The sequence below is a fragment of the Podarcis gaigeae genome, assembly GCF_964106915.1.
Source record: "Podarcis gaigeae genome assembly, chromosome: 6".
NCBI classification, from domain to species: domain Eukaryota; kingdom Metazoa; phylum Chordata; class Lepidosauria; order Squamata; family Lacertidae; genus Podarcis; species Podarcis gaigeae.
In genome coordinates this window covers 49,810,016-49,833,809 of record NC_139682.1, presented here as the reverse complement: position 1 = coordinate 49,833,809, position 23,794 = coordinate 49,810,016, and the positions used below count along the sequence as shown (strand labels likewise).

Below are 23,794 nucleotides of genomic sequence, written 5' to 3'. Positions count from 1 at the left end.
CTATTCCTTCCTCTAAGGTCCTCCAAGTGTCTTCTTGCATCTCCTTTTAAAATTTTGACATATATTCCCAGCATGGGCGCATTGTTAGTGCTGAATAATGAAGGCTACCTATAATGTACTGCCAGAGTACCACAGCAAAACCTCTTTCTGGGGGGAGGGCAACAACAACAACTAAGGTTTGCATTTAGAAGTGCAGAGGATAAACTTTTCTCCTGATTTTTATAAGCTGTGGAGAGTTGTAGGGTGAAAAGGGAGAGGCTTGTAGTAGGCCAGAAAATCCTTCAGCCAAACCATATCAGTCCAATCATAGTATTGCTTTCAAACGTGCTAAGAGAAAGGCATGCTTTGCAAAACCACACCATGATCAACTCCCACCTGGAAACCAATGTCTCCACTGTGGAAGGACGTGTGGATTCAGAATTGGCCTCCACCGTGCTTATGGAAGACAATCTTACTCGGCTATGAGTGATCGCCAAAGAAGAACAAAAGAAAAGGAGCTTTTTCCTGTATGTAGCGTAGATGGGAGTGTCATCAAAAAGTGTAAATATAGTTTTCATCAGCCATAATCACAAGGGTAATATAGTAGAGCAGAGCTTTCCAAACTGTGTGTCGCGACACGTTGGTGTGTCGGCTGCAGTCTGTGGGTGTGTCACGCAAATGCTCCCCAGGCTTCTCCCAAGGTTGGAAAGGGGTTAGTTTAACCTTCTAGTTTGCTAGTAAAACTGAATCACTGTGTCGCAAAATGATGCATGTCTAAAAAATGTGTCACTAACATGAAAAATTTGGAAAGCTCTGTAGTAGAGGCTTCAGCTAGGTCACCATGTAGTACCCAGTTGAATGACTGGACACTGCCTCTTTCATTAAAATTCAGCTTACAATTTGATACTAGACCATATGCTTTTGTAGATGAGCAGAAGTGCGTCAGAGTCACTTGTGAAACTAAAGCTTTTATGTTTAAGCGTACAGCTGAATCAAGATAGTACATTTATTGTTCCCCATGTGAATCCCATGGTGCCAGGGAACTATTTGCGGAGCTAGAATTGTCCAGTGAATGCAGCATAGGATCTAAAAATTGGGATCCAGATTTGCACATCTCTCATTGTCATGAAATGATCTGGTGCCCCTGTAGCAGCTTCATCTCCCTGCCACTAGAAAATGGAATAATCCTAAATGAACTAAACACAGAGGGGTAATGTTAAGAAAACTGCTGCAAAATGTGCTATGCATCTGGAGTGCAACATCAACAAAGGTTATATCAAATACCAGTAAGATTTATAAAAAGAAAACTAAGAAACAAAAAAGTTTATTATGTTCCATGCCAAAGCTTTGACAATCCAAATTATCATGGTACAGCTACTTCACTGGGCTGCATTTTGACTAAGATAAGGAGAAAGGCTTTTTACCTTAGCCAAGTAGTGTCTTGGGGATGAATTATATCTATTATACCATGCACTCAGGCACTCGTCACAGTGTTCCACTGCATCAGAAGCAGTTTAGTCATGCTGGCCACATGACCCGGAAAGCTGTCTGTGGACAAACGCTGGCTCCCTCGGCCTGAAGCGAGATGAGCCATAGTCGCCTTTGACTGGACTTAACCATCCAGGGGTCCTTTACCTTTTATATCGACTTTGTAATTTAGGAATTCTACAGGTGTGCTTAGGAAGGCATTTGCAAAGAGTCTCCTAACCATTCCTTGCTATCAATAAGAGTCTTTTTCTGAGCAAGTTCCCATATCTCCCTTTCTAATGCAATGTACCTTAAAACATGGTAGGATCAGAGCTGCTGGCATTTCCTTCCACCCCCCTTCCATGTTTCTTAGATGATGCCACCAGCGCTAGTCTCTCTGTACCAGACATTCAGTTTCAATGCTATTTTCCAACATCACCTTGTCTCCAAGATATACACATCTTCCCTCCTTGCAGTCCAACACTTAACCAAAGCACCAATTTGAATTAAAATTGCCATGGGAAAAGAGGGCAAGTAAAACAAATGGCTGCAGAGGGATCACAATAATAAAAGGATGATCAATTCCTTTATACAACCAGAAAGAAGCCAATGCCTTTATACAACCAGCAAGAAGTTAATCATGTTGTGGGAAGTGCTGGTTCCCTTACTTACATGCAGGGAGAAAACATGGCTATTAATATATATATTTTGCATGATTTTACAAGCATTCTTCCTCTATCTATTTGTTCTACACTCCTCCCTGTTGTGCCTTGGGATTCCCTCTCCTTCATTTAATTCTGCTCTCCTTCGGAGGATGGGATACTGCCAAACCAATGAACTATGCAGAAGTAATGTCTGAATTATCTGTGGCTTGAATGATAAATCCTTTTGGCACTCACATTGCCTTAGGCTTCTGAAGCACCTTGTCTCATCTTGGGCATATGAAACTTTTGTTTTTATACTTGGGTGTTTTACTTTGTTCTGGTTTTGGTGACGCAAGTTGAAAGCCCCATGCAGCTCTGAAGGCTTGTTTTAATCATCAGGATCCAGATGGTGCCTATGTAGTGTAATAAAACATTCAAATTGAGTCTAGGTTACACTTGCTGCTATACACCGCCCTAGCAGAGTCACAAGTTGCACAAAGTCAACCTAATCTCCCCCTAAGGAGAAGTCTAATACAAAAGAAATTAACACAACTAGAGAGGTAGGCACAATCAGTTACAAAGAAACAAGTGCATCTCATACACTCTGGGAGAGGTGAAGAACAACCATCTCTGGAACGTGAAAGACAGAACGTAAAAATTCTGATATATGCAATTAACGAGGAACACAAATATTTTCAAAACCTTGGTCCAGCAGTCACAACAGAAATCATTTCTATGGTACACAAAAAATTAAATTCAAATATTATAGGAAATTCATTTTAGCTTTCTTTCTTCTAATCTTTCTTCTTAATGGCCACATTGTAGCATCTGTTTACTCTTTTTCTCCCCTTCTTCCTCCCACACCCATATATTGTGTTCACCTAAACATTGCTTGCCTTTAAATGATCTCTCTGCAACCATGGTCATTTACTTTTCTCATGCTGACAAGATAAAATCCCCAACAAAAGTAGGAAGCAGCTAGACATTAGTCTTCATCCTGATAAAACAGAGAATTTTCTGCCTGAGGAGAAATAAGTGGCCTGCTACTTTCCTTGGTCTCATGAAGGCTTTGGGATCCTAGGTCAGTTGAGCATGCTCTGATGATTTTGGCCCTTAAATGATCGTTGTCTCTGGAAGAAAAAATGTGTCATGCTCAGCAGATAACGTTCAGCCGGCCCCCACTTCTGAAGTGATGTTGGGATGAAGAACTGAGTTCATGTCTTTCAGATATCTCTGTTTGTTCTCTTTTTGGAAGTGGGGAATCAAACTAATAATTGGAATGCTCATGGGCTCTACCTCACTTTATATCTGAGATAATCACTGAGGGACCTGGCTGATGCGCAGAATATTCATTTAAGGGTGAAGGACAATTTGTGTTCCATTAAGGCATGAGGAAGGGGAAGCAGTTAAGCAGTGTGATTTCTGGGAAGGACAGGACAGGATGGGTCAGATCTCTTTGAGCAGAGATCAGGAAAGTCATAACCATGGACAGTTCTCAGTGTGCGCTGCCAGCTGAAGCACTTCTCACTATTGCAGCTATAAAGAAGTGTTTTATCAGCAGAGAACTTATGTAATCTAAATCCTTATGTAGGTTGGCTCCTTGGAGGAACTGGCTAAGCGGGACTCCTTTGGGAAGAAGGGCAGGATATAAATTTAAACAATAACAGCAACAATGATCTCTGATTTTTCAAATGCTGGCTTCCATAGTGCAGTGGAGACAGGGAAGCTATTGGTGGCTTGTATTCAATGAACAGCATCTCTTCTAATAGGCGTCTTTAAGAATTATGCAGAATGGCTGAATTTGGAAGTACAAATTGTAATTATGCCCTAGAAGGGCTTTTGCCACTCATGATCTCCTAAACCAATATTTTCTAAAAACAAAGGACACATTTATAATAATATTCAGTTTTTCATTTCAAAAGCCTTCCAGTGAGACATTTCACAGTCTCTCTTGCTGTGAGCCCTAGGGAGAAATCTGGAAGCATGTTTCAGAGAAGCTCAATGGTGCCTAATGTGAAGGTTTAACAGTTTTGGAAAAACCTGCACTCCTGTTTATCATTTTATCATAGTTGGAACTTGCAAAGTGTTTTAATTAAAGTCTCCAAGTTCCATCAATGCTATTATAGAGCACTAAACATGCTCAGTATTGACTTTCTATTTCACTAGGACTTGCTCCTTTTTCACCACATTTCCTTATCCAGCTTAGCTATCTAAATCTGCAAGAAAATGTGTTTGTGTTTGAACTAAAATGGTTCAACCTGTCACTATTTAAATTCTGCCTATCCCCATTTTAGGAATAAGTAACCTCTTCCTTAGTCAACATTTCAGTGTGATCTGTATACTTAATTCTGCCTCTCATTTTAAAGGAGGTGGTTTCCAGCAGCAAAATCCCCCCTTTCTATTATTTATTTATTTGTTTGTTTATTTATTATTTATTTCCTTCTCATTATATTCCACCTGTCTTCCATTGTGGAACCCAGTGTAATCTACATATGGTTCACTGGAAGTCACCTATCCAGATACTCAGACTGCTTCAGCAAGGTGGTGGCCACATGTGTCCTCAAACTGAACATTTGTACTGTGACAAAGAGAGGAGGAGAGATTTTTATAGAGAAATTAAAAATAAAATAAAATGGGGAGAACTGGGTTTTTTTGGAGAAAAACTTCCTGCATCCCATAAAATCTGCACTTTTAACTATGAACAATAAACCTGACATACATATGCCACAGCTTCCACACACTTGCTCCTGGCTGCTGCTCCTTGAGCGGCAATGGTTGGGAGGTCTTTTCCCCCATCCAGATGCCAAGGAACTGCCACAGCAGCATTAACAATGCAAGGAAGAGAAAAGTCCCCGCTGTGCTGCTGCCACAGCTAAATTAGCACACAGTTAAGAGGGTTTGAGGGCTCATAAGAGGAATTTAGGGGGAGAAATGAAGAACCTGCCACACACTCTGTGATGTCACTGTGGCACAACAGGGTTTGAACTTGGCGCAGAATTAACCTAGCTATTTTCCTATTTTTGCAAGGCAGACAGGCTGCGTTTACCAAGCGTAATTCAGAAGTGAAGAAAAATTCCAAATCCAACTGTAGAAACTGGTCCAAGCACCAGGGAAGGAGGCAAAAGGAAAGAGAGCCAAATACCTTCTTCCCTGCCATCACTATTGTTGCAGTCATCAATGTGAATGATGTGGGAAAGGATAAACTGTTCTCTATATCAAATAGCAATCAAAACAGCAGAAACACAGTTTGTAATACTGGCATGCTTTCTGGGCCTGGAAAATTTGTATTCAGAGCCCAGTGATCACAAAGTGTGTTGAGATCAGCACTGAGTATAATTTATTTTAGAAATAAAAATTTCACTGGAATCATCAGTTTTGTTTTTTTCTGGAGATTCAAGCATGAGTCTGCAGATTATTGTCAAATTTAGGTTTATATTTCTAAGAATTATCTTGTCATGAAGACAACCATGTAACAGAGATGTTCCTCTGCATACTCTTATACTGTAACTTTATAATCTCGTTTCCAAGCTGTTAGCTGCCTGAAAATAAAGTCTTGTAACCTATACTTACAGTATAGTCTTATCTCTAAATATTGATAGAACCATGGCTTATAACAAATAAATTCATTTATAAAATCGTGGTATAAAAGAGCTCTGTTACTCATAAGAGTGTTTTTTCCCTTATCCTAATCTTTACAAATATTAGGAGAGGATGTGGTCTGTGCCTTATGTAACAGAGGCCATCATGGCTGACACAATATACTAGTGGAATTAGGCAGATGCCAGACTTGTAACCTATTAAGAAGCCTACTGTTCATCCACCTCAACCTTTACTTGGCACAAGGCCTCCCAAGTTCAGAAGTAATGCACACTGTTTCTGATCTGACTTGGCCCGAAACAACAATACTCCTGACTGAGTGCCTTTTAACAGTGCAGCAAGTACTGAGACATTCAGTTCATGTACCCCATTCTCTGACTTATCTGCTCCCCAGCTCAAGGGCTCTTCCTACAAAAGGTGTCTGAGCTTCAGTCTGAAGCTGGTGTGGGAGGGTACTGAATATAGACCTTCCTGGCTGTATTTTTATCCATCAGCCTAACCCCTGGCCACTCACTAGCCACACATCGCCTGCAAAGCATGCACTGACTTGGTGAAGTTTCCAGCATTATCTATAATACAGATAAGAGGCTGGAATAGTACATCTAGTTTATAAAATCAGAGCTATCTGGACATACCCTTAAACACCAAATCCAGCTTTTTAGAAGGCAATTATCACACCCAGAAATATGCCCCCCTCTCAGCAGGAACAATCAATATTGGTAGTCATATACTTTTTGTTCCTAATGTTAGCAGACTATTCTGGATCTGTACTCAGAGCAGGGCCATCAGATTTGCAAATTCTATATAAAAATAATTTTGGGAGAAATCAATGGGCTAGAAATGTGTATTTATTTAATGTATCAATGTGTGCATATTTACCATTCAGAAACCAGACATCACTGGATTGTTCTGTTTACAATAGTACAAGAAATAATTTACTCCTCACAGCCCTTTAAACCTGTTTCCACCTTTCCATCCTCCTCACCAGGTCCCTTAAACCCTATGAATACAGATTGGAAAACACAAAGCCACTTTGCTGGTGAACTGCTGAGAAAAGGTTTCAACATGACTGGTATTAACTGTGCAGATCTCCGACCTTCTATTTATATCTAGGATAATTGGCGAGTAGAAATATTTGCATTGCTAATTTTACTCTATTTAGAACAAGCCCAGGGTCTCCATAATACGTTTTAATGGCTGCACTTAAGTTGCTTCCCCCTCCCATCTCTTTCTTCTTATCGAGTGTTTTCTCTCAGCAGATTAATAAGTTCGCAAACAAAGAGCTCGATGTGTCATTGCTCCATTATTACAGAGTTTGGTTCAACAACAGAAAGTTGACATTAGCTACTCTAACCAAAGGGGAGGGGGGAACCACAGAAAATTCTGAGAAGGCTGCAGAGAATGCTATTTAAAGAAAAATAGGTTGCTGTTTTCTTACTAGGAACTGATGAAAAATATCAGCACATGTTTCTGTTGCAGACTATATACAAACTGCAATGCTTTTAGATGCCTCATCTGAACAGGGGGCCCCCAAATACTAGAAATGGATGGCTAAACCTAGGTTTTTGTTACTATTAAAAAAGGACATCTTAACCATTTAATGGTTGCCCTCTAAAAACATGAGGTTGTGTGTGTCTTTCTAGGTCCATTACATGATCACATGAGGCTTTTACTAATGAACTGTCTACAATTCTTCCTTCAACTAGGATTGATCCATGAATCAGGAAACTCCTGGTCTGAATCTTGCCTCTCAGGTAAGCCACTATTTTTAATATCATCCATCTGTAATATAGGGGTTATAATACAGATCTTCCTTTAAGGATTCTAAAAGTAACATATGTGAGTAAGTGCTGTTATTCTTATCACACCCCCCCCCCACACAATAAAATACTAACAAATTATGCCAAGAAACTGACTTTTTCCCATGGAAGGGAAATCCCATTTGGATTGTATACAAATATGTAAAAGAACAGTGGGATCTCAGGAGATGCATTGTTAGGTATACCTATTGATCTGTGCAAGACTAAGAGTACGGATTGCAAACATTAAACCCAAACCAAGTGAACTGAGCACAATAACTGTGCTTAAGATATTCCCCACCACCACCATTCAGTCATGGCAGATACAGCCACATCTTTCCCTCATAATTCATAAAAAAGACATTGTTATTATACATGTACTCATTTATGTCTGTAGTAAGACTCGGTTAACAGGAACTATGTCAATATAATACACACTGCTAATATCAGCAAATTCAATAAACCATTGGCTATAAAATGAAACCATATTCATTCTTCACACTAAATCCACCAGGGCTAATTATGGAAAAATGGCCAGAAGCGTTTTTACATTAACATGTTAGTGCTCTGTATACACTATGTGCACCTGTGCACAAATACACAAGCAGCCCTCTACATTGGAACTGATGGTTAACTGCCAGTGAGGAAGTTAACTCCCAGAAAAGTAAGGTAGCAGCAGTTTCTTGGCTGCGGCTCGGTGACAGCACTGCGAGTCCCACTACTGAGCAGACGCTGAAACCTGTATACGTCTTGCCTCCCTTCAGAACACTTGTCATCTCATAAGCAATACAATGGTTAAGTTTGCACTTTGGGATTCTTTTGAGATATATGTCTGCCATTTTTGTTTATTTTTTTCCACATTGGGAATTTGAGTCTGCCAATGCAATTAGGAGCCATGGGAAATTCCATGGATGCTTTTATAAAGATGTTTTCTTAGTGATTTGCTATGGGTTGTGTCTAATGTTTGTTTTACTCAGAGGAGACCCATTTAAATTAATGGACACAATCCACTTGGGTCTACCAATTCCAATGAGTCTACTCTGAATCCTATGTCTTTATCTGCTCTTAATTTGTGTTGGAATTGCATATGCTTTGGTTTTATTGTAACTAACCCCAGAATTATGGATCAGGCTGGTTATAGGCAATATACAACTCCCTTGTTACAAGAGCTCCACTCGCTACTGGTCTGTTTCAGGGCCCAATTCAAAGTGTTGATTATTACGTATACAGTGGTACCTCGGGTTACAGACACTTCAGGTTACAGACCTTCAGGTTACAAACTCTGCTAACCCAGAAATAGTACCTCGGGTTAAGAACTTTTCTTCAGGATGAGAACAGAAATTGTGCAGCAGCAGAAGGTCCCATTAGCTAAAGTGGTGCTTCAGGTTAAGAACAGTTTCAGGTTAAGAACAGACCTCCAGAACGAATTAAGTTCTTAACCCGAGGTACCACTGTAAAGCCCTATGTGGCTTGGGTCCAAGCTATCTGAAAGACCATATTCCCTCATACAAAAACCTGCACAGCCTCTGAAATCTCCATGGGGAGGCCCTTCCCCGCTGCCCTTCCAGGTATGCTTGATGGGGACATGGGAGAGACAGCCTTCTCAGTGGCTGCTCCCAGACTTTGGAGCTCCCTTCCTACATTATTTAGACTGCCTCCCTCCCTGTGGTCCTTCTGCCGGCAGGTAAAGACCTTTTTATTCCAACAAGCCTTTGAAAACTGGCATTTTTACAGGAAGGGGCTAGTGTTATTATTGCCTGTAATTTTAATAGAACTTCTTTTTATTTTGTTTTAATTTCATTAGTGTTTAATTTCTCTTTAATGACAATCATATATATATATATATATATATGCAGGTTTTGGTGTCCTCGGGTGTCTTCCCGTGTAAAAGTTGGGGTGTCTAGGCGACGTTTCGACGAGGTCTCACTCGTCATCTTCAGGCTGGTGCTTTCGGCTTCTTGTTACTGGAACAGCCGAAAGCACCAGCCTGAAGATGACGAGTGAGACCTCGTCGAAACGTCGCCTAGACACCCCAACTTTTACACGGGAAGACACCCGAGGACACCAAAACCTGCATTCCTGTACCCGTGAAAATCTACGAAAGCAAATATATATATATATATATATATCTCTGTTTCTATTTTATCTTTTGATTTTTTATCTGTAAGCCACCTTGGTCTGGGGAAAAGGTAGGATATAATTAAATATAATAATCAAAATTTAAAAAAGGAGTTGACTAACTTTCAACTAATTTTCAACAGAAAAAAGACCATTCAACTGTCATCCATGTATCACAAAGCAACCACATTGCCCTGTTTCCAGACATTTGGCCAGTGCTTGTCCCACATTAAATTCAATTTCAAAGCACAGAAACCTCTGCCCCTCTGCACCTCACAATGTTTAACCTGACCATGAGATACCCAGTTCCAGAACTTCCTGTTTGCCAGTCTACAACCTAGTGCACTGCAATGCCCTGTTCTTATGAAGTACAACCTTGGAAAGCCACCAGGAATAGAAGTGTGCCACTTCTTTAACATGTTGATTACAAAATTCACGAATACATGAAACACATGCTGCTGTAATCTCCTGTCCCCTGGGTAGCTCCTCTGTATTTACAATTCTTTGCCTAAGGCAAGGATTCAAGGAAGAATCCCTACTAAGCACAAGGAAAATGATATGGTGTCAACAAGAGGGGGATGAGCCAGAAAGACTGGGCTTGGAAACTTCTAAGGGGCATGGTGGAAGGCAAAATCACCACATGGAAATGTTTAGAAACAGAATTAACAACAGGCATGTAGGTCTTGAAGCCCATTCCTATGACTACGATCCAGGCACATTTTCCAAATTTTGTGAAGTTGAAGGGATTGTTGAAGTAGCTTACTCTAGAAGTATCGGCCCCCATAGAGGCAATAAATCCTATTTCTAAGTCCATGAGTTCCAGGACTTCAGATGTGCTTGCTACCTGAGAACTAGGATGTTGGTGATAGCCCCAAGATACATTCATTTCTGTTTAGAGTGGCTAGAGTCAGTGTTCAGATACCCTAAACATAGCTCACAGGTCAGTTTTGACATGTAAAAGGATTGCTAAGCACATTACAAATATTTCTCTAAGGAAAATTTCAAAGTGTGGAGACTTGCCACAGGAAATCTGAAATTTTATTGCCTGAAAATTTAATTATTATTAGAGTGGCAGGCTAGTTAGGGGGCACAGGGCAAGTTCTGTAGAACACATAGCTCTGTCTTCCAACATGACAACAGCAGCAGCAGCATCTGCTGCCTGAGGTAGTCTCTTCAGTCTTCCTAATAGTAGGGCTGACCCTGCTAGAAAGCGAGAGAATCTTCAAACATCCTTCAGTAGGCATCCTACTAGCTCCCAAGACATCCAACACTTGACTTTCCTTCAGCAGGAATTATGGAGAAATCTACAAGTGGAGGAAGCCAAAATCAGAATAAACTGGGTCATTTTGACACACACATTAAAATACATTTTCATCTAGAACAGCCAGAAATCACAGAATAACATTGCAAGGCAGCAGAAATTCAAAGGAAAACACAGAAAGGCTTTGAGAAGTTACTGATAAAAGATACTTGCAACAATGTGGGTGTTACCTGCCTTTTAAAACAGTATTTTCTGTCATGAGACTATCTTTTGAAGGTTAAGGTAAGGTACAGTAAAAGATATAAAATCCTGAAATAGCATCCTTGCCCTGAACAATCAACATCATGACCCATGTCCTATATGTTGCACTAAAACTGAAAAACTCCTTTTTTCAAGCTGTAAAAATCTCAAATATTCATGCCAGTGCATGCATTTGAAAAACATTATACTTCAGATTTGGAAAGCTTTTCTTAACTGATGCCTTTTCACCCACAGTTAGGGAGCTAGTGCTAGAATCCCTATTATAATAATATAAAAAATAACCTTCAACTACAAAACAAGAAAAAGGTTTGTTTTTTTAAAGCAGAAAAACAGGTATGGACAGTGTATGCATCCAAACTAGGAGGCTTAACTACTTTCCTTTCCCTAACCTTAGTACGGAAAAGCAGAAGGAATAATTTTTATACAATGACAAATATATAATCTGAGCTATATAGAGCAATGAGAGTTACAAGTCTCACTCTGTAAAAAAATGGGGCAAGGAGTAGAAAAATGGGGGGAATAAGTATTCAAGAACACTTAGAATGTGGTCTGCTGTATCGGTAAAGGTAAAAGGTAAAGGATCCTTTGGACGGTTAAGTCCAGTCAAAGGCGACTATGGGGTTGCGGCCCCCATCTTGCTTCAGGCCGAGGAAGTCGGTGTTTGTCCACAGACAGCTTTCTGGGTCATGGGGCCAGCATGACTAAGCCGCTTCTGGCACAATGGAACACTGTGACGGAACCCAGAGTACATGGAAACACCGTTTATCTTCCCGCCATAGCAGTACCTATTTATCTACTTGCACTGGTGTGCTTTTGAACTGCTAGGTTGGCAGGAGCTGCAACAGAGCAACGGGAGCTCGCTCCACTGCGCGGATTTGAACTGTCGACCAACTGATTGGCAAGCTGAGTGGGTGTGGGTGTTTGTGTTGTCATGTCAATAAGTGTGAGACAGCAGTAATACCATTCGTGTGTGTGTGTGTGTGCGCGCGCGCGCGTAATAGGAAATAAATACTGGTCCTTTCTACATCTTATACACAAGGAGATGGTGCTATGATTTTTCTTTTAAAGTTAAAATTAATTGGAAGTGGCAGAGTAGAGATAAAGCAAAATTGCATACTGCAGTACGATCGCAAAGTTGTGGGGGGGGCCACAACCGGTACTGCTGATAGTAACAAGATTCAGTGGCAACAGTTACAAACTTGGATGCTATGCCTACAGGGCTGAAATGACCTGAGTCTAGATAAATTATCTCTTATTACCTCAATTATGCCCTACCTACACCTAAAGCAAAGGGACGTGGGTGGCGCTGTGGGTTAAACCACAGAGCCTAGGACTTGCCGATCTGAAGGTTGGCGGTTCAAATCCCCACGACAGGGTGAGCTCCCGTTGTTCGATCCCTGCTCCTGCCAACCTAGCAGTTCGAAAGCACGTTGAAGTGCAAGTAGATAAATAGGTACCACTCTGGTGGGAAGGTAAACGGCATTTCCGTGCGCTGCTCTGGTTCGCCAGAAGCGGCTTAGTCATGATGGCCACATGACCCGGAAGGTGTACGCCAGCTCCCTCGGCCAATAAAGCGAGATGAGTGCCGCAACCCCAGAGTCGGTCACTTTACCTTTACACCTAAAGCGACTATCCCCAATCATTCAACTGCTGGCTATGGTACAACAGTTACACTCAGTTAATGCCTGAATGCAATTTCAGGTGAGAGCAGCAGGGCATTGTCAACTGATCTGACATTAAAACCCATTCTGTATTAGCTTTGAAAAGGATAAAGGGTCCCCCCCCAAACCCTAAACATTGATAAATGGTAGGATTTTGATTATTGAAATTGAACTGAAGGGTGGTATAGACATGTTAATACATCTGTTAAAATGCAAGAACCCTGCCGTAGCATCCCTTATATACCCAGTAGGTCACTGTGACCTGCGGGAGAGCTTTTCCTTCAAGTTCCAAGGTATCAGAAGCCTGCTTCACTATAACTTGTAGGGGAGATTTTTCTCTTGCTCTGGATGGTAGGACTCAAACCAATGGCTTCAAGTTAAAGGAAAGGAGATTCCAACTAAACACATGGAAAAAAACTTTCTGACAGTAAGAGCTGTTCAACAGTGGACAGACTCCCATGAGAGGTGGTGGACTTTCCTTCCTTGGAGGTTTTTAAACAGAGGCTGGATGGCCACCTGTCATGGATGCTTTAGCTGAGGTTCCTGCAATGCAGGGGGTTGGGCTAGATTCTAGGGAGCAAAACGGCACTTGAAGCCCTTAGGTAAAACGCTTATCTGAGCCGATTCGAAAACACTACAAGATAAGCCCATTATCTTTTCAGGCTGCCAAGGGATGGTCCAAAGCCCAGAAGTGGGAATCCAGAGAGGATATCCCATTTCAAGAACACTTATGCACACTATCAATACTTCTCACGATTACCAAAAGGTCATCTGACAAATGCTGGTGAGCTTTTAATATTGAATGTAGTTTGAATTGTTGATCCAGTAAAACGTCCTGCATGCAATTATTTTAAAAAGCATTTGTTTCCTCACAACAGCTGCACTGGCTCAAATCGACATTGTCTGCAGTTGTCTTGTGTTTATTAAGCTTGTATCAAATGTTTTAGCGTCAATATCTTATGCAATTGCCGGGTGTATGTGTGTGTGGATTCCACTGAACACCTGATCCTTACTTAACAGTTGAATAGGAGATTGAGCTCAAATACAGTAGTGCGTATAGCAAAGAGCAGTAGGTGCTTTGGGAGGCAGCTCAGTTTCCCTCAGACATTTCAACAGCCTGTCTAGTAAAGGATCAAAATCCATCTACATACAGAAGAGATGCTAGACATGCAGCAAGACTAATCTGTGTTGACACATTAGGCTGCTGCTTGTGGCAATGCCAAAGTATCTGCTGTGCCTGCCATCTTTTACCCACTGATACATATGGAAGAAAATCTGACTTTTCTGCAAAACTCCAAAGGACAGACACTGCCCTTGCCCCTCCTTGTTCTCCCTTCAAGCAATTTGTGGCCAATTATACACTTAGAACACTGAATGGGAAAGCCTTCCATTCTCTTCCTTTTTTGCTCTTTTTGATACAGACGTTCACAATACATATGTAATTGCTCTAATTTTCCCCCCACCTCCTTTAGGGAGAAAGAGTATTTCTCTTTTTAAAGGATATTAGTAACCCTCTGGCAATTCCATTTATCTATTCGGAACAGTGATTCTGAAAGTATCAGCTCTCTTTCACATACACAGAGAGAGAAAGAGAGAGAGCACCCGAACACCTTCCGAGACAATGGGAGCTCAGGGTGTACATTACACACACCTCTTTCTGTTTCTTTCTCTCTGTTACAGAAACTGAGACAAAGCCAACACAAAACAACAGATGACACTTTCATAAATATTGAAGTACAGATACCCTGTAATAATGCAGAGTTAACAATGTGCATATTTTATTTATGCAACAGACAGCAGGGATGTGCTGATTTATTTGCTAGAGCTAAAAGGTTTTGAGGCACTACTGGTGCAGCTATGCAGGAGGGGTTAATGCTAAATTTTAAAATAAAATCAATCAGGAATGAGCACTGCTCCCTTCCATGCATCCAACCTATTCCTCACCTCAAAACACTAAATTTGTCAGGTTTTTAAGTTCCTTATAGCTACCCACTTATTACATAATTAGTAACCATGTCAGCATTTTTCTTGGAGTAAAAAAACACAAACTGAAAAACAGCCAGTCTGCCTCTCCGCATGTTTTAACTTCCTTTCTTAGAGCTTGAACAAAATAATCCCCAGGAACAGCCAGAAGTCATGCTCCTCTTGATTTATTATCATCCACAGACTTATCCCAAGAGAGCAGTAGACTTCCTATTAGACCACAGCATTCTGCTTCCCCAAATTCATCCATATTCTTGTACTTGCTGCGTTTTGCAATGATACGGCATCAAATCCCTTTCCCATGTCAAGCAATTTTCTTCTTTTTTTCTATTGGCCACTAGATCTTCCCAACAGATGTTTCAGTGACTTCCATAGTGGAAGAAATAAATATTAAACAATAATAAAAAACAACCCACTTTCACAGCAGGGCAAAACATTCAGAAAAGTTACACAGAATGAAGACTACTTTTCGAAGCTGGATGCTTTTCAATTTATTTTAACTAGTTTTGAATGTCACTGCTGAAATACAAATAGACTTCTGTTTTAAATAAATGAAGGCAGCCCAAAGCCTACAAATAGTATTCCCAAAGGTAAAAAAGGTGCTCACATACATAAAAGTTTGTGTCATTAGAATGACTCCCCTCCCTACAGCCAGATTAAATCTGCAAGCCCAGTTCATGGGAAATGGCCTCTTTACTCTTCAGTCTGTTGCTCAGTTACCAGAACAGAGAAGTCTCAAAGGTAGGAAGTTAGATCATTGAAGATGTGGGGGATTAAACCTGGAACATTCTGCCTGCAAGTCTGATGCTCTTCCTCTGAGCTATGGCCCATCCCTAAAAAAAAACCTGGACCCTATTTCCAAGCAGTCTCACATCCAAATGCTAACCCAGCCTGACCCTGCTTAGCTTCCAAGATCATGGGTGTTACCTAAAAGGTCTCCAGATGATTTCCACTGTAAAACCTATACATAAATACAGCATACCATAGAAAAGAGAAAAACGCATATAAAACACTAACATCCAATACAACCACCTAAAAACAAAATGCAGCCCCCCCCCCATAACAGCAATATAAAACTTTGGCAGCACACTAGTGATAAAACAAAATGGTACTCCTGTCTACTAACCAACAGATAAATATAAAAAACCTCAAATTCTGACACCCACCCCAGTCCAGATATCAGCTATGTCAACCCAGCATTTGTTGTTGTTTTTTTAAATCTCTCCACCCCACCTAACCCTGAAGTCTTGGCCACAAAAGCCATTCACTGCAAATTTTTGTGTGGGTGTGTAGGTTCCCCAAGTGTGATCTGTCAACTCTCCTCTCCTTGCAGTGAGAGCAGCAGCAAACACAGAGCAGGAAGAAAATTGACCTACTCTGCCGGTGCTCTGGCTGCTGCTCCTCTCTTGTTGCTGCTGGGAGTCCCAAAATAGTAGGGAAGGATAAGGATACAAGTCAGTGTGGGTAATGCTGGGTTTCCAACTGGTGCCCTAGACAAGGGCATGGCTGATCATATATCTGTGAGTAGGTATCTCAGGTGAAAAACATGTCTATTTGTGTTAGGCTACCAATGTGTTAGGCTATTTGTGTTAGGCTACCAATGACGCAGGTGGCGCTGTGGGTTAAAGCCTCAGCTCCTAGGACTTGCCGATCAAAAGGTCGGCGGTTCGAATCCCTGCGGCGGGGTGCGCTCCCGCTGCTCGGTCCCAGCGCCTGCCAACCTAGCAGTTCGAAAGCACCTCCGGGTGCAAGTAGATAAATAGGGACCACTTACCAGCGGGAAGGTAAACGGCGTTTCCGTGTGCGGCTCTGGCTCGCCAGATGCAGCTTTGTCACGCTGGCCACGTGACCCGGAAGTGTCTCCGGACAGCGCTGGCCCCTGGCCTCTTGAGTGAGATGGGCGCACCAACCCCAGAGTCTGGCAAGACTGGCCCGTACGGGCAGGGGTACCTTTACCTTTACCTTTACCAATGTCTCTATTCTTATAGTTTCTTTCTGTAAAATGCCACATGTGCAAAGTCCAGGTGCCAACACTATACTGCATAAGGACCAAACTTTCTGTCGGGAATCTGAAATGCTGCCTAGTTTATGTAGTATCAAATGTTCCATCCACAAGTTCAGATCATTCACTTGCCTACAGGATCATTCCATGCCCACAGGAAATTAACATTCACAATGAAATGGTACTTTAATTTCCTGATTTGTATTTGCGAAGTTCAAGTAATTTACATCACGCTTATTTGCAAAGTGTCCTTGGAAGGCCACTGAAACAAATACTTAACATGTGTTCAGCAAACACTTAAGAACCTGAGCGTTTCCCTGCTCAGATTTGTGGTTTTATAGCAGGCAGATCAGCAGTTCATCACTCTTCCCAATGTATCTCAGATTCTAGCTACTTTGACAAACCATTTCTGACTGCTGTCCAGGATAAAGCTAACTTCTCTAATGTGCTTTCCCCAAAGGAACTGCAGATGCATGCAAGACTGTCTCTGTCCCATGCTTTTCACTAGGTTTTAATATAAAACCCTATGCAGCTTGGGACCAGGATATCTAAAAGTTTGCTTCACTTCTTGTGTACCAAATTAATCACTGTGCTCTGCAGGAGAGGGCTTCCTGCAGAAACCATTTCATCAGTAGGTTCATTCCATATGAGATAGGAATCAGGCATTTAGTATGGTGACACCTGCCCTTTGGAACTTCCTCTGGTTACATATCAGACAGTCACCATCTCTATTGTCTTTTCGCTGCCTATTGAAGACCTTTTTTCAACAACCCTTTTCAGTTAAGATATTTATCTCACTCTATATATGTAATGGATTTGAAACTGTTCTTTTAAAAAAGTTTGCAAATTGTTTCTATTGTTGATGTTTTTACTGTGAAATTGCTTCGAGATATTTTATGGAAAGTGATTCATAAATGGAATCAAGTAAGTAAATGAACAAACAAACTTTAGTTCAGAGAAGTGATATGCCAGTTTTTACCAAAATAATACCCACAATAATTTTTTTTTAAAGAAGCTGGAGGCGACTCTGTAATGTTGCAACACTTCAAATAACTTCCTCTTGATAAATCCTGACCCAAACCATTTATAAGCCAGTTTTCTCACTTCAGTCTCTTTAATATCTTCTGAACTTCACAAGGCGAAGAAACCTAGAAGTCCTGCTCTCCAAGTTATTTGCTATTCTGTGCTGCTGCACACAGTGTGTTTTACTTTCTGTTTTTGATCCTTGTGCAGCAATGAAAAAGGTGTACAACCTGAAGAAAGGCTTCCTCAGTTCCTTGCTATCTATTACACTTGTCTGCAAAATAAAATTCACTGACATTTAAAAATGGAGCCAACAGATTCTGCTCTCTACAACTGGGAAGGATTTTAATTCACTTCACCTTTTCTGGTTTTCATACTAAAACCACTGAGATATGAGGCACGCTGACTCAGCTTCTTCTTCTCTGCCTCCCATTAAGAGCTGGATTTTGAAAAGGTAATACAAGGAGCACAGATAATAAACCAAGAGTGAGAAGCTTATATTTAGGCCATATGACTAATTTTGAAATGTACACATGTATGCCTCTTTCTCGCTTTCCCTCTCCCTCCTTCTCTCTCTCACACACACTGATACACACATAGCAATTATACTGATATACACATAGCAATTCCATCAGCCATATAAAAATCTGCAGTTACACATAAAAACTATTATAACCATATAGATTCATGTAAAGTAAGCACAAAATCACCTTCAGTATGAAGCAACAGAAAGACACAGAAGACACACGGGTCCCATTATCCACACATGTGTTATACAAAAAAACCCCATATCCGAACATGAGGAATTAGTACCCAAACAAGGCTATACACAGGACAACAGCTGGCCCTGCATGTAGTACTGTAAACAAATAAACAGCCTTAAGCAAGCCTTACTTTTTGTGTTTTGGTCTGCAGCAACCTTTTCGCCAGAAATGATTGGGGGTGGGGGAGGAAGGGAGAGAGATCAAACAAATAACAGAGTGGTTTCCCCCTCCCCTTCCTTGTTCACCTTCTGCAAGGTTTCAGAAGGTTTTCTTGTTTTTTTGGGGGGGGGGTGTCAAACGTCAGTGGTCAGGAAGATATTAGATATTTTCCCATAGGAATCAATGGAAATCATTGATGTTATGCTAATACTTGCCTAACAAAAGGTTTCCTGAGAACATACTGTGTTTGGATAGCAGGACCTGCATGTACTATGCTTCGCCTCACTAAGTAGTCACAGCAAGCATGAAGCAAGATTCTTTTATCTAAATTCTTTGACCCACAAGCCCCAAGGTTGCCCTGTTGTTCACACAGCATACAGACAAGTCAGAACTGTTAGGCCTAACATGAATAGAAGTCAAAATTTGCAGTATCGCTACCATGACACTTTATGGTACAGTTATAAACACAGGAAGTTGGGGTTCCAAATGGTACCACAGTGCCCTGAACACCCATGTATTGGGGAAGATAAAAACTAGAAACATTACTTATATTGAGGCAAATGGGCATTTCCACAACTTGAGTGAACACTGATTTTCTGCACTTATTTTGAAGTATTTAATGCTACCTTCCCCCTCAAGATCTGGGCAGGAAACAGCAATTTCAAAACATATAAGAAAACTCCACATTTATACACAACAAAAAAATCAGGTACAATTAAAAAGAGAAACTGAAAACATTCCTCCTGCCCACTACTATACATTGCAGAAAAATACTGGATCATGGGCAATAACTACAAGTGTCATTTACAGAACTCAAGAAGTGCTTGAACAAATTGAATCTTCATACCAAGTGACTGCATCTTCTGCTTTCAAGCATATTTCATAGAACAAAAAACCAGTCTCATAGAGTTGGAAGGGCCCATGGATTGGCCAGTCCAACCTCCTCCCAAAGAGGGAATACTCTATTCATCAGCACCTACCTACCTACACAGATCCAAAGGTCAACAGCCACAGTGAATATTGCTGCATACTACAGAGAGAACAAATGAAGCGAAAAAATGTGCTTGAATAACCAATTTATCCATACTGCACTGGCTGTAAAAGGATGGTCGCTGATCAACTCCAGATGCTCTTGGATGAAATTGATCTAACTCAGCTTCTCTGAACCTCGAGTCCCCAGATGTAGTTGGACTACAACTCCCATCATTCCTAACTAGCAGGACCAGTGTTCAGGGATGACATCCTGGGCACACCCCACCAAGGACAAATGGCCAGTAGTTGTTTTTGTTGTTGTTGACAATAGCACATCCTTACAGCAGCTCCTAAACTGAACAGAATATACAAACACTCATGTTCCTAGTGGCTACGTAGCTGGCTTGACTTTCCCAGGCTTGTGCCCTGGCTGAACAGTTGAAGCAACAGTGGGACCAGCTCCCACCCTCGCGGGTTTAAGTAGCCTCGTTTGACGAAGTGTGTGCAAACACTCCTACATGGGAGTTGTTCCTGTGCTAGCCTCATCAAATCCTTCCTGGTTCTTGGAGACAGCGGGGCAAGGGATGGTGGGGATTTGACTGCCCCGTCTCTCACCTGAACTGCATCTTCCTCCACTTCCAACACATCCTGCACTTCCTCTCCAGCCTCTGGCTACTTGGATGCTTCCCCTTCCACCAACCCTGGTTCCTGCCTCATAGGTGGCACAGAATCCTATAAATTGCTGTCTCCCTCTCCTGCATTGGCCTCTGACCCCTCTGCCTCCACCATGTACTCGTCAGAGCCCTGCCAGTCCCTGACAGATGATATAAGTTGTAGCACAACATCATCTGGGGACCCAGTGTTTAAGAAAGGCTGGTCTAGACCCATTCCAGGCTTAGTTCAGGCCTTGTTATGGAACCAAATCAGACTTGGTCATTCTGATGGATGAACTTTATTTTGAAAAGGAGAATGTGACCCAGCTCCTTGTCCTCTTGACAGCTTCTGACACCTTTAACCACTGTATCCTCCATCCTGGAGTGGGATGGTGGTTGGGGGCACTGTATTACAGTGGTTCTACTCCACACTCAGGGCTGTTTCCAGATAATAGCATTGGGTGTATCTACCTCAGTATTATGGCAGATGCTATGGAGTTCCATTCTGAGAAGTTCCATTTTGTCCTCAGTGCTATTCACTTCCTATTAAGCAGCTAGGGGAGTCATTAGGAGATTTGGGGTAAACTGTCTTTAGCATACTGATGACACACTATTCTATTTCTCTGTTTCATCCAAGTCAGGAAAGAAAAAGGAAAGGCCAACAAGATAAGGAAAAATATGAGACACACGCTTATCAAAGCAGGACAGGGAAAAGAGGAGAGAGACAGTAATTGAAAAAGAGATGCTGCCATTCCTTTTTGCTAACCTGACTAATCCCTTGTAGATATGTGATGTGGTCTTTGAAATAGGTATGATGTTAAACATCAATAGCATATAGCATTTGTGGTTTACAGAACAAGACCAGGATCCTTGCCAGTGTTACGTACATTAATTTGGTTGCAAGTCAATATCCTCCTTAATGGCAAGAGTGAACAACTTAACCTGATAGGTTTGGCAGCCTTATGAAGATGTCATAGAGGAGTTTATGTAGCTGGCCTGTCACTTCTTTTAAGAGCTATACTTAGAATCCCATTACTTCCAAAACTGACTGTTGTCACAAATGGTGACATACGTCCTCTCAGCTCTATTAACAAAACCCGAATGGATCTTTCCTGTCAGACGTATGGACAAGCTGCCACCCACCATAGAAGCTCTAGTTCAATATGCTCAATGGAATGACTCCCAGGCTATAGTCTGGGTCATGAACATGTTACTGCTGAGTTCATCTTCAGGGTACTTTATCTGGACCAAATGGGCTAGCAAAAAGTTAGCAGGGATGTGGTACTATCCCATCCGCAAGTATGAACTGACCATGGTGGTTGCTTGGTGCAATGAGCCTCTGGTTCTTGGAGGAGAGGGGGAGCCAGTTGTCCTACAGAAGCTGAATGAAGCAGAAAGGTATGCATAGAAGCCCCACCATGGTATGTAAATACCCCCCCCCCCCCGTTCATCTGTCACAGTATTGCCTACTCTGATTGCAAGGGTTTCAAGCAGCACCTTTCCCATGACAGCTATAAAAGGCAAGAAAGCTTTGTTCAGAAAACAGATGTCTTCCCAAACGAGGTGAAGAAAAATGCCTGGCAAGACAAAGCAAGATAGTAATAAGTGTGGGGTGTGTATGTGTGTAAACAATTTTAAGAGCTTTGCTAAAAATATTAAATTAACAACAGCAAAATACAACAAAAACGGGAAACAAGCAAGGGAGGTGGTTACTGTCAAAGACTAAAATAAATGCTACAAGTGGATAGAACATTGCAGTTAATCTGAACAAGTTCTCTGCATCTGTCTTCAGTGAGGAAAGATGGAAGACAGATACCCACACTTGAAATAGTTTTTTTTTCAGTGAGAGCAACTGAGAACTGAAACAAATAGAGTTGACAAGAGCTTAAGTTATGGCACTTACTGACAAATTAAAAATTGATGTCTCTGTGTCCGAGTGGCATCCGTTGAAGAGTTTGTAAAACTACTCTACAGTGTCAAAATGCTGATCTTCTAACAAAAATATGTAACTTATTCCTAAAGTTGACCTCGGTGCCAGAGGATTGGAAAGAAAGCAATGTATTAGTGATTGTTAATAAATAGTTTTCTTTGGAGGGGTGTGGAAGATCAGGAAATTACAGGTTACCTTAACATCTGTTCCAGATAAACTGGTAGGTACAAAGTGTTATGAAAGACAGGAGTTCTGTCCTACCAACCTTTTTGGATTTGAGAGTGTGGATAGAGAACTGAGTAGGTATTACAGACATTGTTTTCCATTTATTTATTTAGATGAAGTTCTTCATCAGTGGCTTTGAGCAAATTTAGCAATGGGATAAGAGGACAAGTTCTCCTGTGAGTTACTATCTGGCTGAACAATTAAAAAAAACCACTACCATATTCCCTCAAGGTTCAGTAATGGGACTGATTTTTTTTCATCTTTTCTTAAAAGATATGGTTGACATGGAAATATTCAAGTTTGCAGAAAAAGCCAATGATTTGGGATAGTGAAAACCCAAGTAGGTTACCAAGCACTGTGATTTATCCAGGCTAGGTGAATGGGTAAATGAAGTAAATAAAGTGAGGTTCAACTAAATGAAGGGTAAAATGACGGGGCCTGGGACAATATAATGTCAACTTCACAGTTTGAAATTGTGGTGAAAAGAGATTTTGGGGTTCATCGTGGAAAGCTGAATGAAAATGTAACTCAATGTACTGCACCTATGAAATATTGCAAATTTAATGCAAGGGATCATTAGAAAAAGGAATTTCAAATAAAACTGCCAGTTCCATAATGCCTATCTCTATAGTTGTAAGCACATTTGAAATACTGTGCAGTTCTGGCTGCCCTATATCAAAGACAACTAGAAAAGGTGCAGAAAAGGGCAACCCAAATAATTATGGATGGAACATCTTCCCTACAAGGGAAGGCTAAGGTGTTTTAGTCTGTTCAGCTTCTAGTTTAGAAAAAAGAATTAGAATTAGAATTTAGAATTACACTCACATTTTTCTATAACTGACTCAGGCATATTTGTCCCAAACAGAACATACCAATTAATGTGCAAACTGAGTATCATACTTTGACGCTAGCCAAATTCAGAATGGCTCCTAACCAAAATATGAACTTAAGTACTTAAAATATTACCGCAACGTACAAAGAAAAATGTCCAATTCACCAAAGTTAGTATTTTTGTCCATCTTTTAAGGCTAATGTGAAACAGAGACATCTAAGCCACCAAGTGAATTAAGGTCATGGTGGTTACCAAGGCAATAAGCTAAATCTGGCAGGAAAAGCAGAAATGGTCAGCAGAGGTTTTTAAGCAGAGGTTGGATGGCCACCTGTCATGTATAATTTAGTTGAGATTCCTAGATGACTCTTGGGATCTCTTCCACCTCTACAATTCTACGATTCATAAAAATTTCTAGAAGTTCAACTATAATCCTCTTCAGAGTTCTATATACAGAAAGCTGCACA

At 41.0% G+C, this 23,794-nt stretch overlaps 1 protein-coding gene and 2 long non-coding RNA genes across 23 annotated transcripts in view; 1 reads left to right on the top strand and 2 right to left on the bottom strand.

Moving 5' to 3' along the window:
• The window catches only part of PTPRF (protein tyrosine phosphatase receptor type F), a 485,633-nt gene that overhangs the window by 162,807 nt on the left and 299,032 nt on the right, over positions 1 to 23,794 (bottom strand). The window lies entirely within an intron of this gene.
• Positions 1 to 23,794, top strand: part of LOC310846181 — a 394,522-nt gene that overhangs the window by 188,737 nt on the left and 181,991 nt on the right. The window lies entirely within an intron of this gene.
• On the bottom strand, positions 15,083 to 22,616 carry LOC310846182. Its single transcript, XR_014565186.1, has 2 exons — positions 16,733 to 22,616; positions 15,083 to 16,334 (listed from the first exon to the last, which is right to left on the bottom strand). It is a non-coding gene; the product is annotated as an uncharacterized lncRNA (long non-coding RNA).